At 44.7% G+C, this 13,695-nt stretch overlaps 1 protein-coding gene across 12 annotated transcripts in view; it reads right to left on the bottom strand.

The window, feature by feature from the left end:
• The window catches only part of INPP4A (inositol polyphosphate-4-phosphatase type I A), a 130,251-nt gene extending 118,223 nt beyond the window's left edge, over positions 1-12,028 (bottom strand). For 10 of the 12 annotated variants that reach the window (XM_059134692.1, XM_059134696.1, XM_059134693.1 and 7 more), the window contains exon 1: positions 11,806-12,028. The gene's annotated coding sequence lies outside the window, so the exon portion shown is untranslated. Of the gene's footprint in view, positions 1-10,709; positions 10,730-11,417; positions 11,596-11,805 lie in introns of those variants that run through there. The other 2 variants (XM_059134687.1, XM_059134688.1) reach the window with 2 other exon arrangements.
• Positions 12,029-13,695: the final 1,667 nt, after the last annotated feature.

Below are 13,695 nucleotides of genomic sequence, written 5' to 3'. Positions count from 1 at the left end.
GTTGACTCAAAATGCAAACATCTTTCTCCCTTCAGTAAAGTTCTTCAAAATACCATACAGTTCGATGGCACCTACAATGGTGCCATCTTAGGTATCTTAGGCCATTGCTGGTACATTGCCAACTCTGTGCAAGATTTGCACTATCCAGTAAGACAGGTTCCTATTCTCATGGGCTCTGCAGTGTTTCCAGGAGAAAGACACACGAATGAAGACTGTGACAGCCTTTAGCAACGGAAGCATCCCTGAAATGTGCTCAGGGCTCTTCTTGGAGGGACAGCATTCATACAGTAGTATTCATCTGAAACTCTGTCTTCAATCCTTTCTCATCACTTTATTCTTTAACTAATAACTTTAAATCCAAATACCTTTTAAAACGTCAGGAATGAGTAATAGGAAATAAAATAAGCCAAAAATAGAGTAAAAGGAGGCCACAGAGAGGGAGATGGAGAAGTCAGGGAAGGATACGGAACTGCCAGAAAGGGACAAGCTGGATCTGAACAGCTGTGCATAAATTATCGGGGAAAACATCATGAAGTACAGTGGCCTCCATCCGTTATTGAAAACTGGTAAGGATTTGGGTGTCAACATGCAACCAAGAGCTATACTGGGGGAATACATGCAAAGGGCCTCAGAAGGGGGGTGTGGGAAAGCATGCAGGGTAGAAGAGCCAGAGAAAGGCACCGGGCACTCTACGTGGACCAGGAGGAGTCTGGGCTGCATGATACACAGACAGCTTCGCCCTCCACGGACATATCCGGTGCTCGGCAGGGTCCCTGACACTAAGTATGTGTACTCTAGGAAGCTGCTGCTGAATCACTGCAGAAGGGAGCCAGAAGTGAAAGAGGAGAGGCAGGAGCCTGATTCCCAAGGCCACTTCCCTAAATACTCTGTATGTATGTGGGTGTCACCCAAAGCTAACTTTACCCATGCAGCCCGCAGGCACCATCATAACTCTGCTTCATAGTTGGCTCAGGGGGCAAGGGAGAAAGAAATGAGGGACTCACCCTTACCAGATGAAGGAGAGAAGAGGTCGGTTTCAGACATGGGTTTTACTAAGTCACTTGGCAGGTTAGGGGCAAAATCCAAATGCAGGCTTCTCTTCTGCTCTGGGTGGACACAGTCTACCAGCAGACTATTTCCCTAAGGCCAATCCACTCACCTGTGACTCTCTCCTCGTCAGAACCAGAAGAGTAACAATGTCTGGAAGATTCTGGAGTATCCCGACATTTCTTGGCACACAGTCCCATCTTAATTGGACTCTCTTATTGCATTTAGTCAGCCATTAGATGATCACCAAATTATGTAATGTGATCAATTTGTTTAACATTTGTATAGGCAGAACACAGCCAAAGCAAAAAGAAAGGTGAAAATACTTAACATCCATTTCACACAATCACTAGTTTTTATGTGCTTTACAACAACAACAAAAATGTGTCAATAGAAGGCTTAGCTGAGTCGGTGACCACTCACAAAACTTAAGGATGCCCCTCCCACTTCCCTGTTTCCTCTCTGCCCACATCCTTCTCTGACCTTTGCTGGCAGTCCCCTTGCAGAACCTTCTTCTTCTGCAACATTTCCCCTCGGAGCTACTCTGGGCAGTAGTCAGAGATGGATGTACTCTAGCCTTTTGGATACTTTTTTTTATGGCTGTTATGCTTTTAATGGAGGGAGACAGAAAATGCATCAGTGTTAAGAATGTTTTACATACTCATTAGTGTAGTGATTCATGTAAATTTAGAAATACACAGTGTGTTAGACTTCAAAAAGTTTCCTGCAACCTACGATAATGGAAAAGGCTTCTTATGTTTTCACCTGCCACCTTTATTATTACAGTTCTAAATAGTATCTGGGGTTGGCTGGGTTGGGGAAAGCACTAAAAAATAACAGGAGGCTCTTTTCTGCTATAGTTCAAGAATTCTAATAGAGTGGTGTGGCAATGACTACAGGGCAGTGAACTTTCCCCAAAAGGAAAGTTCTAGATGACTACATCACAAACTTTAAAAGTACTGCAGTAATGTTGCTTGGTAACAGACAGTGATGGTACTTATCATGGTGAGAACTGAATAATGCAGAGAATTACTGAATCATTATGTTGTACACCTGAAACTAATATAACACTTAAGTTAATTATACTTCAATTTAAAAATTCTTATATCTTTAAAAAGTATTTCCAATAACATATAAGCAAGCTGAGTCGCTTAACAATGTGCAAGCCTGGAAAAGAGCTAATATATCTCATCCCAGAGAATTTTCAAACATTATAAATCCCATTTTCTTTCACAGAGAAACTTTCTAAAGCATGGACATGACTTGAAGGATATTGACAAAACAGAATATAGCTTTTTAAATATGGGCAAAAAAATGGGAAAAACAGACTTACACACCCGATAAAATTGAGAGGAAAGATACTGAGTCTCCTGCAAGATAGTAACTTCCCAACTACACTGGCCCAGAGCACTGCAATGCACAAATCTGTTTACATTATTCAACTCCCACAACCCCTTTTGGCCAGGCACTTCCCCCATTTCCCCAGATGAGAATGCTGATTTAGCAATTTATCTCGTTCCCCTCCAAACCAGACACAGCCACCCCAAAGAGATTACTGCCTTCGCTTTGTGAGACAAACCAGACTAACACCTGCATTAATGCACAACACATGCGTCCCAAAGGCAACCGAGGTAACTTGGAAGCTGTTACTACTGTTAAGTCACAAAAGATCACTGAGGGAATCTCAGGCCGCCATAGCTCTGATGGGACCAGCCTCAAAACATCTCACTGAGTCGCTTGACTCACTTGACTCACTGAGTCACTCAGGGTAGTCCTGCTAAGGATCCTCAACATCGTCAGGAGGCTCCGGCCTCCAGGTGGTCAAACAACACAAACGATAAACCAGAGCAAGACCACAACACATAACATCTACATCCCTTGTGCTGCTGTCTCCCTGGGTTTTGGCTCCGTTCCCACTGGCCCACCCTGCTGAAAGCCCCCTTACACTTTAGATCAGCAGTTCTCCATCTGTGGGAAGTCACAGACCTCTAAGATTCGGTTGAAGGCCAGAGGCCCTCTCCCCAGGAAAAGACACAACGTGTGTGTGTGTGTGTGTGTGTGTACATACGCACATGCGCGAGTATGTGTGTTTACACACATACATATGCATGGCCAGGTTAGCCCCCTCCTCTCTATGCTCCGTCAGATTTGACACATTTTTGCCAAAACTGACAGTAGGAAACATTGACATTGTAACAATACCCAAACACACACCACATGCAAATAACTACATGTTTTTACCAAAAATGCCTACCCTTCCTATAAGACATGTAGTTGCATATTTTCTATTTTATTTTAAAAAAAGGTTTAAATTCTGGCTACAATCTCAAATTGATTTTGCAAACCACTGCTGTTTGAAAAACACCTTTCTGGACCTTTCCCACCCTGTCTCCTCCTCAGCTGCTCTTCCATCCTCAACAATTAGTACTGATATAGGACAACAGGGTATGAGATTTCCTGGATTAAGCTGAACTTTGAAAAGTCAAGAAAATCTAGAAATACCTTGGAAAGCCTTTGGAAAGTCAAGAAAATCTAGAACTATCTCAGCTTACCAGTTTCTGGAAAAATCTAGAACAGCAGGCTATTTTGAGCTCACAAATTACACCAGACCTGTACTTGCAAAAGGGATCAACAAAGCAGGTCACACTGGGCAGAAGCATTGAAAGTGGTCCCTTAGGCTGTCTCCAGACCAACTTCTTTTTTTTTTTTTTAATTTTTTATTTTTTATAAACATATATTTTTATCCCCAGGGGTACAGGTCTGTGAATCACCAGGTTTACACACTTCACAGCACTCACCAAAGCACATACCCTCCCCAATGTCCATAATCTCACCCCCTTCTCACAACCCCCCTCCCCCCAGCAACCCTTAGTTTGTTTTGTAAGATTAAGAGTCACTTATGGTTTGTCTCCCTCCCAATCCCATCTTGTTTCATTGATTCTTCTCCTACCCACTTAAGCCCCCATGTTGCATCACCACTTCCTCATATCAGGGAGATCATATGATAGTTGTCTTTCTCTGCTTGACTTATTTCACTAAGCATGATACGCTCTAGTTCCATCCATGTTGTCGCAAATGGCAAGATTTCATTTCTTTTGATGGCTGCATAGTATTCCATTGTGTATATATACCACATCTTCTTGATCCATTCATCTGTTGATGGACATCTAGGTTCTTTCCATAGTTTGGCTATTGTGGACATTGCTGCTATAAACATTCGGATGCACGTGCCCCTTTGGATCACTACGTTTGTATCTTTAGGGTAAATACCCAGTAGTGCAATTGCTGGGTCATAGGGCAGTTCTATTTTCAACATTTTGAGGAACCTCCATGCTGTCTTCCAAAGTGGTTGCACCAGCTTGCATTCCCACCAACAGTGTAGGAGGGTTCCCCTTTCTCCGCATCCTCGCCAGCATCTGTCATTTCCTGACTTGTTGATTTTAGCCATTTTGACTGGTGTAAGGTGATATCTCATTGTGGTTTTGATTTGTATTTCCCTGATGCCGAGTGATATGGAGCACTTTTTCATGTGTCTGTTGGCCATCTGGATGTCTTCTTTGCAGAAATGTCTGTTCATGTCCTCTGCCCATTTCTTGATTGGATTATTTGTTCTTTGGGTGTTGAGTTTGCTAAGTTCTTTATAGATTTTGGACACTAGTCCTTTATCTGATATGTCGTTTGTAAATATCTTCTCCCATTCTGTCAGCTGTCTTTTGATTTTGTTAACTGTTTCCTTTGCTGTGCAAAAGCTTTTGATCTTGATGAAATCCCAATAGTTCATTTTTGCCCTTGCTTCCCTTGCCTTTGGCAATGTTCCCAGGAAGATGTTGCTGCGGCTGAGGTCGAAGAGGTTGCTGCCTGTGTTCTCCACAAGGATTTTGATGGATTCCTTTCGCACACTGACCAACTTCTTAAGCATTCCCAAGTCCCTACTAACTGTACTGCTCTTTTTTAATTTTTTTATTTTTTTTGAGTAAGGAGTGTTAGAGTAAGCAAGCAAACCCTACACATCAGAACCTGCTTCCAGAATGGCTCTGAAAAGTGAGTCATAAGGACCAGCCCAGATCCTCAGCAGCTGGCCCAGTGGACTCCCATCCCCGCTAGGCCAGAGATAGAACCTGGGGCTGGGAGGTTGCCATCTTGCTTCCTTTAGTCCTAAGTGGAGGATGCGGGCCACTCTCAAGGGAGCTGGGGTGGCTGCAGGCATGAAGGCTGGGAAACAACGGGGCCAGTTAACTGGGGCAGAGGCTGGGGGGATGGGGCATGAAAAGCAAAGATACCCACAGGCTCCTCCATTTACACCAGGGGCTGACCACCCAATACTCATCCTCCCTTCTTTCTACTCTGGGAACAATCCTGTCTGGATTCAAGAAAAGCCAGCCCCACCTCCAGCTGAGGGATGCAGGTGTTCTTAGTTAGACTAAAGCAAGTCTCAGACTTGACCTTGCATCAGATCACCTGGAGGGCTTGCTAAAACACAGTGCTAGGCCCCGTCCCAGAGTTTCTAATTCAGTAGACTGGGGTGGTCCTGCTCTTCTAGTAAGTCTTGGGGGATGCTGATGCCACTGGCCAGGGGCCCACACATGGAGGAACACACCTAAGCCAATCAGCATACAGCATTCTCAAGACCTCCTGACCTGGATCCTGGGGAGGCCACGTGGTCCTCACTGATCCCACAGACAGCCCTCCCTCCCACAGAGGGAGAGCTGCTAGACCATGGCTAGGGACTGGCTGGTGTCAAGAGCAGGGAAACACACAGTCCGGCTGACCATGAGGGCCATCTCATCATCTTGAGGAGGCTGACTCTGGGATGATAGCAGTGATGGCTAGAGAAAAAAATCTAGGTCTTTGATGAAACTGCAAAACTGCTGACAGAGTAGAACTCCAGTTCTATGAGATAGTAAATGACCTTATTGTTTGCTTGGCAGCCAAAAGCACCCCAACAGACACACCCCACAATCCAGGGAGACTCCTGCACCAGGCATCCCTATTATGTAAAAGGACCCTATTCTCCAGAAACATATACTTGCCTAAATGCATTTCCTTCACACTTCCAGAATTTGTACACCTAGGTCATCCTTCTTGAAAATTCTAAATAATGGGTTAGAGAATGAACCATCTGAAATGCAGGCAACACAGGACAAGGGGAGTTCTACATCCTGGAATGAAAGAATTTTATCAGACAGCAGCTGATATGAGCTGTACAAGAGCTACAGTAGGAGCGTGGGGAACAGGAAGAGAGGCAGAGGATGTCAGGAGAGCTCAGAATTCCACCTATAAGCGCAACAGGAAGGGCACTGCATAAACTCCAGGCCAGGAGAATTACCAGATGTCTGAGGGAAAGGCTCTGACAGCATCCCAGGAAGGGAGCTGCAAGGAGCTGAGTGCTTTCCTCCTCAAGAGATCCTTCCTAGAGGAAGCCCCTCTGTCTTCCTGACCCCATTCCAGAAAATGGACATGCCTTCATAGCCACAGACCCTCCCCAGCTGGACCTTTCTTGCATCCGAGGCCTCCACTGGGTGAACCTTAGGATTCCACCTTGAAAGGGCTGCAGCATCTCACCTGCCCCAGGTTAAGGACTGTGAGCCAACACTAGGGGCTGGCTGGTAGGCACATGATAAAGGATGTGTGCAGACACCATATTGAGGAGACAAGCACACAGCACCCAGGGGCCCTGATTCTCCATTTCCCAGCCCACTTATGATGAAAAGGATGGTGAAACCTGAAGAGAAAACGCTGCTCTTGTTCCAAGTTCCACACTGCCTGCTTGTGTTGGGCACGGGAACTCATTATCAAGAGTTACGTCCCTGAGCTAGCAGGAATCAGGTGCCATTCCAAGCACCTGATGTGTATTAACTCACGTAAGCCCTCCCCCACCCAACAAGCCTCTGGGGTTGCAGAGGAGCAAACCAAGACACAGAAGATTGAGCTACTTGCCCAAGGTCACATAGCTGCTGGAAGTTCTCAAAGACTTTGACTCCAGAGTCCACAACAGTTTGAGAAATAAAATAAATGGTTTTGAAAGACGTGTAGGCTCAAAGACCCTTACTTGCAGATCAAAACACTAGAAATAGAAATGATTGATATTGGGGGCTCCAGGTAATTAATTCCCATCCCCACACTGATATAATAAAGGATTTATTTTTAAGTACTGTGCAGGAAGCTGTATGATTTAATGGAAGTGGTACTAGATTCAGACAGCCCTGGGTTTGAATCCGAGTTCAAGACTTTCTAACCACTCTTAGGTAGATACCTTAGCCACTCCTCACCCAGCTTCCTCCTCAATACCACAGACCTTGCAGGGGATGCCTATAAACACTTGGCCCAGGCCTGGGATGTAGGGGATGCTCAGAAAACAGTAGTTTTCTTCTCCTCTAGGATGAAAAATGCATCATACTTAAGGAGACTTCTAGGGCTGCCAAGAATAAAGTCTAAAGTTATAGTAACTTACACAATGCAGTAATATAAAGAAAACCTAATGAGAAAAAATGTGCAAAGGAGATGCACAGGTAATTCACACAAGCAAAAGTAGAAATGAGCACAAAAAGGTTTTCAATATTTTTGGTAATTTGGGAGATGTAATTAAAATAATAATGCCTTCTTTATCCATTAGATTGGCAAAAATTGACAAGATTTATACTCCTCAGTGTTGGCAGAGTTAAAAAGAAACAGGCAGTTTCACATCCTAATGGAAGGAGTACAAAGTGAAAACCTCTTATAAGTTGGGGCAATCTGGCAGAGCTATCCATTTAAAATTACTCTTTGACCCAGAAACTCTACTTCTAGGGATCTAGAAGACTGAGATATTTGTGAGTATTAACAATAAGTTGATTCACAGATTCTCCACTATTTTTAGAGTAGGAAATTGGAAATAACTGAAATATCCATTGATAAAGGATAGTTAAATAAATTATGATAAACCCATACTCTGGAACACAGACCAAAACCAAAACAAAACAAAGGCCTTTTCATGTCAGTACATACAGATCTCCAGAATACAGCGTTAAATTTAAAATACAAACCAGAGAAAATTTTGTGGACTGTGTGAATGAGTGTACATGTCCCTAAAAAGGCCTAGAAACAGCAACACCTCAGCAGCAATGAGCACATAGCATCCCAAGCTTGGTTTTTTAAATACCATTCTCTATGATAAGGAACAAAGACTCTTTGGAGAAATGGCAAAATGCAAGACTGGAAAGTACAAGCCAAGTGTTGAAGGCTTTGTACCAGGGAGTAAAGAAGTCCTCCAAGAATGATGAGGATGTGTCAAAAGGACACAAGGGGCTCCTGCAGGCCAAGTCTGGGACAATTATAGCAATAAAATGAACAAGAATAAGAGATTATTATCTATTGGGTAAATCAGGAATTCGTGAATGCAGAGGTGTAAATGGAAGAATAAACACAGGAGAAAGAAATGCTTTTCCTTTCAGTACAATTCCAACTGGTAGGTATAGAAAGAAATACGAATTAGAAAATCACCATCTGTCAGCCAGCATAATAACTGGTTCAGGTAAGACTCATCAACGGATTCTAAAATTAGACAAAGTATGGGGAGTAACAGTGTATTTACAGAGTCTGGAGTTAATCTTACTAAAAGATACATATTAGTTACAAAGGGAAAATGGTAACTTTTCTGTAAGGGAACCTGGAAGGCACCACCTTACTCAAGTGATCAAAGTTAACCTGACCAGTGACTGTGACTAATCAACAGCATATGCCTCCTCCTGCTGGGGCATGCTGAGATGGCTGCAGGGTCACCCTGGTGCTACTCTTGCCAAAAGGAGGTAATCTTAATCTAATCAGGAGGAAACTGCAGGCAAGCCCAAACTGGGAGACATCATCCAAAAAAAAAAGGTGGCAAAAATGTCAATGTCATGAAACACAAAGACTCCCTAAGTGTTCCAGATGAAAGGACAATAATGAGGACAATTTGACACAATGTATAATCTTGGATTTTCTTTTGCTCCAAAGGACATTACTGGAACTACCAGCAAAATTTGGGAAAGACTTATATATTAAATAAGAGTGTTGTATCAATGTTCGATTTCCTGATGTTTAATAACTATACTGTTGTTATGTAAGAGAATGTCCTTGTTTTTAAGATACACACAATAAAGTACTTAGAGGTAAAAGGACATCATGTCACTAGGTTACCGTTAAACAGTTCAGAAAAAAGTAATGACACATGAACAAATACGAGAGGAGGATAATGCAAATTACGATTTGGAGAATGTGGGTAAAGAACAGCCAAAAAGTCTCTGGATTTTCTTGCAACTTTTCAGTATAACCGAAATAATATTTTTTAACAATTTAAAAAAAGCAAGGTGTGCATATGTACAGAAATATGGGTAAATTCCTGGGGATTTAGTTCATGATGGCATTCTGCTTTAAAGCAAAATGGTGTTAATACTGGTCTCCTCAGAATACGTTCTCCTCACAGAGCTTCTCTTCCAGAAAGCCATAAAAATGTGTTTTGAAGGATCTCTCAAGACCAGCTCATTAATCAAGTTCTACAAAAGAAGCGACCACATAATCAAGCCTTCTTTCCTGCAGACCTGGCACTCTTTTTTTCCTCAGTGAAAGCCAAAGCATCCTGACACCATGAGTAGCTAATGATGCTGAGAACTTTGCTGGAATATGTAACCCATAAAGGAGTTTTCTGTGAGAAACAGGTTCTAACCTTGGTCCAAAGTCTCCCCACCCCTCTCTGTCTTACTGGATTCTTGAGATGCTGCAGGGGCGGGGGGGGGGGGGGGGGGGTGTCCACCGGTCAGTTGGTCCCCTGTGCCTTTCTGTTCCATTCCTCAGGAGCATTCACAGATCTGTTGGCTGAGCAGAATGTTCCAAGGTAGGCCGCTGGCTAAAAGGACTTGCAGGGTCAGTGGCCCTCTCAGTCATATACACCCCATCTCTCTGGTGTTTAACAGCTCACAACAAGCTCTTGTGTATATTATTTTATTTCATCCTTTCTTTATAGCAACTTTAAAAAAAAATCCTAATACTCAGTTTAACAGCAATACAAGAAAATATACCATTTCCCAAACAATGTAATAAACAATAATGTCTCCCCTTGACTTCAAGTCTAAAGCAGATAAACACTGAGATAGTGTAAGCCTCATGAAAAACCGAGAAGTAAAGCAGCCACTAGACTCAGCAGAGCAAATTCTATTGCTGAGCCCAGGAGAAATACAGCCCCCCACTTCCCTCTGCAACTGGCTAGCTTCCTTTCTTTTAAGCCCTGTCTTCAGGGCACACTCTGCCAGGAACTTTGGCTGGTTGCTACAGAGGTGTGTTTACAAGACACCGCAGGGAATGAGGCCTTGTGGGTTTCCATTCACAAGCAACAACCGCTCCTGGGACAGCATCATGGTCTTCCGACAGCAGCCCTCCAACAGACAACCACACTAGCCTCCCGGCATGGGCATCATCATTCCTCTTTCCTCAGAGAAATCAAGGAATCGAACCTTCCAGGAGTAAACATCTTAACAAAAATTCCCCAAAGGCCCTAGCCGACATCCAGAATCAAAACTTCTCTTAAAGAAAGGCCATTTCAACCAGCGAAATACTAAGTTTAATTCTAGAACAACCTATTCTATATGCATTTACCAAGGCCAACAGCACCTACATCCCAAAACAAATGGCAAAGCAGGTTCTGTTCTCACCTTTTAGAGTTGAGAACATTGAGAACCAGCGTTGGCAAGTAGCAGATCCAGGATTCACACCCAAGTCAGCCTGTTCAGGCCCCAATCCCACTGGCTTGCCCACAGTCCACCCAATCCACTGCGAACCAAGATGAATCAGGCAGAATTTCACTGCAACATTCCAGCTGTCACCCCACCCCCTATTCCCTAGATTTAGATGCCCTGTGGTCATTCTACTCTGAAGCAGCCTCCCAACTGAACACTTTCAGAAGGCAAAGCAAAAAACAAGAAAAGGGGCTTTACAATTGTTTATACTTCCTTTTCGGCCAGTGGAGTATTTTCATGATCTGTCATTATGGATGAACTCAGGGCGGGAGGAACACAACATTATGTAATGTCAGAGGGCAGGCGACAGGGGAGGTGGGGTGGGAGGAGGGAAAGCAAGCCCATCCCAGATCCGTTCGCCCACAAAGACATAAATTTACCTTTGACATTTTGAGTGTTTCAATCTTCTATGGCCTACACATTCATGACTGGGTTTTCAAGAGATGGTCACAGATCCCTGCAAATTTCTCAGGCCTCAATTAACTGACCAGCATAGCCAGAAAGAAATAATATACAAAAAGCCAAGATGCCAGAAATGTCGGGGGGCTATGACCCGGCAGAAAAGGGAAGAGTTGAGAGGATGGAGACCATATGTCCTACACTGAGATGCATGCTTATTTTTACCCGGTTATGTTTACACCGGAGACACAGCGAGGCCTTCAGCGTCTGGAGTCACTAGATCCAAGCAAGAGCCAAGATGTGGCCTCGGGGTCGACGCGTCCTGCATCCTGGCTCCCAACGCCCGCTCCAGCTCCGCACTCCCCTCAGCGCGAGACGGCCGGGGTCGCCTACTAGCTTAGGGGTCGGCCTGGCTCGGATTGTTCTCCAAAGACGCAACCGCCCGCGAACCGCTAGGCTGTAGGATTTCCATGACAACCGCGGGCGCCGTCTCCGTCAGGCGCACCCGGTACCGAGATGCGCGCCGCGCCCCGCCCCACCCCGCCGGGTGCATCCTTGCACCCCGCTCCTCGCCGGCGCCGCGTCGCCCCCGCGCCCAGCTTGGCCCACCTACCTGGCGCGCCCCGGCCCGCGGTGCCCGCGCCCTGCTGCCCCGCCGTCCTAGGTCCCGCCGGGCCGTGCGCGCGAGCCCCGCAACAGCAGCGCCGCCGCTTGGTTACCAAGTCACCGGCCGTGGCCCGGCTCTACGTGCTGGTTCTCCTGCGCCGGCCGTCCGCGAACCTTCCGCCCGCGCAGCAATCCGAACTCCGCGGCCGCTGCCGCCGCCGCCGCCGCCGCCGCCGCCGCCGCCGCTGCTGCTCTGGAGGTCGCGCTCAGCCCCGCCCCGGCCCCGCCCCTTCTCTGCGCATGCTCACTCAGCGACCCCAGGCCGGGCCGCCCCACCCCTCCGGGTCCGCCTCCTTGGCGGCGGAGCAGGGCTGCTGAGACTCCCACGCCGGATTCTACTCCTAGGTTACAGCAAGACCTCACTCTGATCCTGGACTGAGTCTCCTGCAAGGAATTCTTGAACATCCGGACTTAATCGGACGATGGCATTTTTCGCCCTCACATATACTGAGTCTTGTGAGGCTCGAATGTATCCCCTAAGAAGGTTCCATAGAAGAGTGGTCCCCTGGTGAAACGTTTCGGCCCTTTTCCCCCATGGTGAGCGTGCTTTCCGTGGTGCAGGGGCGCGCAATCCCTAGCAGACGTTTAGGAAACGGAACATTGAACCCAGAAACAAGAAAGAATTAAAATCATACTTTGAAAATACAGACAAGCAAAAAGAAGAAACCAGTAACAGCCTTGCAGACATGTTCTGGCATAGCTGTATAAATATGCAATTATAGACTCTCACTGCATATCAGTTCCTTGCACTTCTCCCCCACAGTCCGCTCTGTTTTTTCATGGGAAAGAAATATATAATAAAGTTTTGGAGGAAACTTTTCATTTTAATATGACTAAACCTTAATATTTCTGCTTGAGCAAGGATAAATACTGGACTGACTATAAGCAGGCATTTTATTTTGAAGTCTTTAAATTTTATTAGAAAAAAAGTTCTCCTTAAAAATTCTTTTTTTTTTAAGATTTTATTTTATTTATTTATTTGACAGAGAGAGAGAGAGATCACAAGTAGGCAGAGAGGCAGGCAAAGAGAGAGAGGGGGAAGCAGGCTCCCTGCTGAGCAGAGATGGATGATGGATGCGGGGCTTGATCCCAGGACCCTGAGATCCTGACCTGAGCTGAAGGCAGAGGCTTAACCCACTGAGCCACCCAGGCGCCCCTCTCCTTAAAAATTCTTAAACGAAAACTTTTTTAATTCAACAATCCAGAACACTTATCAGAGTTTAGATAAATGACTTAAGCCTGACATAAAATTAAAGCCAAGAAAATCAAACTTGTGGAAATCCAAAAATGTTTTTATATCTTATTTTCTAAAATTAGGGTGACCAATATACCTGATTTACCTTTTTTCTAGGAAAAGTATTAATAAGATCCTCTTGATATCTCAAAAGTGTTCTCAAAAATGTTCAGATGATCCTATGGCCATACTAGTGTTAATCAAGCCAAGAGTGTTTTTAAATCATAAGCTTTTTAAAAAAACACAAATTCACAAACATTTAAAAATAAACAATAGAAAAAAAAATAAACAATAGTCCAATTTCAAAAATTCTTTTACCATAATAGTGAGCACTGAATGACGATCAGGCTTCTAATAAACATTTGTCAATTGACTGGCATATAATTCAGGATACTTCTAAAAGAATAATCACATTTCAAAGAGACTCTTACTGTCACAAAACAAACTAAAGGTGGCCCGGGGATGGGGGGCGGGTGGGCTGGGGGTAGGGAGAGGGTGGTGGGGTTATGGACATTGCAGAGGGTATGCACTATGGTGAATGCTGTGAAGTGTGTAAACCTGGTGATTCACAGACCTGTACCCCTGGGGCTAATAATACATTAT

The sequence above is a fragment of the Mustela lutreola genome, chromosome 9 (genome assembly GCF_030435805.1).
Source record: "Mustela lutreola isolate mMusLut2 chromosome 9, mMusLut2.pri, whole genome shotgun sequence".
Taxonomy (NCBI): domain Eukaryota; kingdom Metazoa; phylum Chordata; class Mammalia; order Carnivora; family Mustelidae; genus Mustela; species Mustela lutreola.
Note: the sequence above shows the minus strand (reverse complement) of the source record. Positions and strands in the feature narration are given on the sequence as shown.